This window comes from Suncus etruscus, chromosome 1 (genome assembly GCF_024139225.1).
Source record: "Suncus etruscus isolate mSunEtr1 chromosome 1, mSunEtr1.pri.cur, whole genome shotgun sequence".
Classification (NCBI taxonomy): Eukaryota; Metazoa; Chordata; class Mammalia; order Eulipotyphla; family Soricidae; genus Suncus; species Suncus etruscus.
In genome coordinates this window covers 51,651,952-51,656,915 of record NC_064848.1, presented here as the reverse complement: position 1 = coordinate 51,656,915, position 4,964 = coordinate 51,651,952, and the positions used below count along the sequence as shown (strand labels likewise).

The following is a 4,964-nucleotide window of genomic DNA, read 5'->3' as shown; positions in this document are numbered from 1 at the left end:
AAAGACATACTAATAAAAGCAGACATGCAAAGGGATACTTTTAAACCATGCTTGATTGTATATGTAGTCAAAACCAAATCAAATTAGCTGGAGTTAGCACTGCTTGGGCTGGTGACAGCAGATAAGCCGGCTGCCTGGCGCCACGATTGAGGAGAACCTCGAAGTGGGTTCTACATATCCCGTTGGGGGTTCCCGGAACAATGAGAGCTGCCAGGGAGTCCTATCCGCACGGGGTGAAGCGTTCAGTCTCCCCAGACCATGATCTTGGATCTAGCAATTAGGAGGCAACAGATTTAGGTAATAAAGAAAGAAAGCAGACGTTTTTGAGACTCATGGGTGCAGGAAAGAGAACATACTGGTCGTCTTGTTATAGAGATCACAAATCAACATCTCACTTTTGAACAGGGGAAGAAGACAAGAAAATTAATGAAGAACTGGAGTCTTAATGTCAACAAAGTATGGACAGTAAATTATTAGGAAGATACTGATGGCATAGTGGACTTGGCATCAGTGAAGTAGAAGACCATGATGGAGAAGGTGATGTGGCTGGAGATGATGATGATGATGATGATGATGATGATGATGATGATGATGATTCACCTGATCCTGAAAATCCAGATGACTCTCAAAGTGATTCAGAGTCAGAGAAAGGAGAATCTGCAGAGGAACTCCAAGCTACTGAGCATCCTGATGAAGTAGAAGATCCCCCAAACAAAAAAGTTTCAAAAAGCAACTATAAAATGATGTTTGTAAAATCCAGTGGTTCATAACTTTCACTTAGTCTTTGTGTTAAAAGTAAGCTTATTATTATAATGCACAGTGAAGAACTGCTTATAGAACACACTTTGTATTATAATTTTTAAAAGGCCCTTTTAAATAATTACAAAGAGTGTTTGCTTTCAGATATCATGGGTTACACTTTTAGGGGCATGATTATAACCATTTTTGTGAAGAGTAAGAGGTTTATAAAATAAGAAATAAATACAATACTCAATGTCAAAAAATTCAAAGCAAATTAGAATTCAGATATTTTTTAAATATAATAAGGAGCTGGAGTAATAAGAAGGTAGGATGCTTGTCTTTCATACAACCAACCCAAGGTCAATACCTGGCATCCCTTATAGTCCCCAGGGTCCACCTGAAATAATTTCTGAGTACAGAGCCAGGAGTAAACCCCTGAGCATAGCCAGGTATGGTCCAAGACCCACAAAAATTATAAGATGATTCAATTTACCATTCTGAAAAGTGCACATTGATCATACCAGTGTTCTTATAAAAGTGCAGATTAAAAAAGTGACAAAATGCTTGTCTTATAAGAGGAACAAGAGGAATATTCAAACATGTTTTGTTTTCTTTAGTGCTTTAGAGTTATCTGTGAGCATGTGTGTTTGTGTGTGTTCAAGAATGTCAGTATCAAGTTAATGTGCAATACATTTGTTCATACCAGAGATTGCAATTTTTTAAGAATGAAGTAAAACACATTTTACAAAACTGGGGTGTATTGTAGATGCCTTCTTATTTCACTACAACACATTAAACATAATAAATTTAAAAAATACATTGAATGCTCAGAGATAATTAATTAGGCAGAGTGTCTTTTATCTGGCAGAATTGCATTCTCTCTGGAATCCCATATGGCTCCTAATCACCAGGAGTGATACCTGAGTACAGATGAAGTAGTAAGCCCTGATATTTGTCCTGGCCCCAAACTAAAAATAAAAAAGGACAAAAATATATACAAAATACTTAATGGATTTTCTACATTTTTAGAAAAGAATCAATAATATATGTCAATGGAATAAAATTGAGTTGTATATCGGTGAATATACACACATATATGTAAAACATACATAATATACATAGAAGTAGAGAAAGAAGTACCTGTGCATTTTTAATCATTTAAATTATAAAAATGTGGACCCTGTGAAACATATACTAGCTACCTTATTAATAGTTTTAAAGTATTTTATTCACTGATTTAATAAATAATTAATAAGTACTACATATTTAGTAGTTAGTGCAACAACACTGTGCTGAGCCATGGATAAAGAATTATAAATAAGGTTGTCATATATCCTTTCTTTATGGGAAACAAGTCAGCACAATAAATAAATCATACTTCAAGGAAAACAATTGAGAATGCTTATGCAAATGTATTTTAAAGATCTTCCCAATATCCATCAAAAGGATAGCAAATTATTATAAAACTAAAAAAAGAGAGAGAGAGAATCACGTACATTATTTTTGCTCACTGGAAGACAAAGCTTACAATGAAGTAATTCATTGCAGGGTTAGAAAGATAACACAGAGGTTAGGGTGTTAGCCTAGAAAACAGCTGACGGGGTTCAATCCCCAGTAATCTATAAATGTGGACACTGAGACCTATAAAGTGTGATCTCAGAGCACTTCTGGGAATGCCCCAAAACGTAACAAAAAATAAGTGGTAATTGCTATAAAAAAAGTGATAAAATATAAATATTATTGAGTACAGAAGATCAGAAGCTTCTTTCTCCTCTTGGAGGAAATTCATACCATGGTGAAATTGCAGTCTATGGTCATTAGTCCAAACAAGAGCTGAGTTCAGGGTGAAGGCTGAGCTATTTAAATAGCTGCAATTTTGTCTGCAGCATTCTAGATGTTAGTTGCTTTGTTTCATGCCATGTTCATGTTTTGGTATAATATCCCACCAAGAAAATGTCCAACATGAAAATATAAAACAAAAATAAACAAGAAAATAAGCAGAAGACTAAATAAGAAAATCCATGGCATAAAAAGAAAATATGTTCTCAATAGCCTCAGAAGAAGAAATGAACAAGTTTTCATAAAATAAAAATATCAATCCATTAATAAAAATAGTTAAAGAATAAGGAGAAAGAAAGGTAATGATAAAAATGTCTAAATTTAGGATCCAGAGATATAGAATGGAGGAGGGTTTTTGCCTTGCATGCCGAAGAACAGTGGTTCGAATCCTGGCATCCCATATGGTCCCCGAGCCTGCCAGGAGCAATTTCTGAGTGTTGAGACAGGAGTAACCCCTGAGTGATGCTGAGTGTGACCCAAAAACCAAAAAATAAATAAATAAAAGACAAAACTGTCTAAATTGAAAAGTAGTGATACATTTAGAAGATAAAGGTCAAGGGACTATTCCAGTATCAAATGTAAAGCATGAGAAAAATACCAGTCGATTGAGAAAGTCCAATACCAAAGTGCAGGAATCTTAAAAAGACCAGATATATATGATTAGATAAAAGATATAATGTGAGAAAATTCCTTGAAATAAATAATTTGTACCTTTAGAATAAAGGAATTAACATAGTAAATGGAAAAATAACTCTGTGTGTTTATAATCGTGACATTTCAAAACCTTGAAATGATTCTAAGATAGAAGTAAAGAAATTGAGAGCATATATGATGCCCAAAACAAAATGGAGTACATTTAAGGTATAACTCATCAAACATTTCTGGGAAATTCTCAATTGTGTAACAGAAGCAGATAAAGATAACAGAGAATGGACTGTTGAAGTAGAGACTGCTAAGAGGCAAAATTTTAACCTGGAGAAAAGTAGCTAGCGGGGAAAAAATCCACTTCAACCTTTAAGATTCTACCCTCACAAAACCCAACTAAGAGACAAGTAGGTGATAAAACATGTCCCAGACATAGCAGTTTACAACAGGTATATCTACTGCCCACTATAAGCCATAATGGAACCATTGTCCTTCTTGATTGGATAGCAATCCATTAGCAATCTCCACCATGTCAAGGTTATGTGTGGAACAGTAATGGGCTGTGACATCTTCCTGTCGGTGAAACAAAAGCAGCAATCTTCCAATATTTATGAGTGTTAAAGGCAATTATTTTCTAGAGTCAGAAAAGATTTTCTGCAGATAATATGGAAACAGGTACTATAGAATCCTGAAAATTGCCCACATTTGAGCAAAACCCATGAGCTATCAATATCACAGATACAGTCACAAACCAGCAAGATTAATTAATCTGGTCCAAACAGATTAACAAGTTAATTGTTCAATATCTTCAAAGGGAATTTACTACCTCAAACTTCTCAATCTCTGCCTAATAGTGGAAGAAAAATAAATAATTTAATTTGCTGTGAGTCCAACCTGAAACTAAAAGAAGAGTCATTATAACAAAATATCAAAACCAATTTTCTTAAAAAATTTTGTACAAAATCCTAGCAAGCCAAATTAAAAGTAATTTAAAAAATAAACTATAATCAAGCGGGATTTATTTCAGAGATGCAAGGTTTGGTTCAATACATCTAAGCTAATTAATGTGAAGGAAAAATCATAAGATCATGTTAAAACATGCAGGATTTTGAGAAGCAAGATCAATTAATGCTAAAAACTAAAATAATATTTTCTCAATTTATTATTGGCAACACAGACCAAATTTAATTCTAGTATACTTACCATTAAAACAAAAGTTTTCCTCCAATACCAGGCATAAGACAAAAGTCTCGATTGACCGCTAATATTTAACACAATATCAGAAGTCTTTTTTTTTTTACATTTTTTAAATAAGGAAGTATTACCATTCTAAACTCAAACACATTCAATGCTTAGTATAGTACATCAAAGGTATATCTTGTTCTTTACAGTAAGTTCTCTGAAAACATTATAGCATAATTACAGGATACACACAAAATTAAATATATCAGCATGATGCAACTATTCAGTACTGCATATAGTGTATTATTTATGACACCACAAGGACACAATGCTTATAAATTAACATGGATTATTGTTCTTAGGTTTGTGCTATTTATACCTGTTAGTGATAGTGACCATCAACATTTTTTAAGGTTTGGAGTCAAAGGAGCACTGTAAAAACAATGTTAGTGTGGCAATTATCGTTTTCATGGGCCCACCAAAGTATGGGGGTCATGGAAAGGAAAAACTTTGTCCTAAGTACAAGGAGACCCTACCCCTGAAGTTTCCTGACAGAA

The 4,964-nt window shown here is 33.8% G+C and overlaps 1 pseudogene; it reads left to right on the top strand.

Moving 5' to 3' along the window:
* The first annotated feature begins 200 nt into the window (after positions 1 to 200).
* LOC126005618 (small acidic protein-like) lies at positions 201 to 770 on the top strand (annotated as a pseudogene).
* Positions 771 to 4,964: the final 4,194 nt, after the last annotated feature.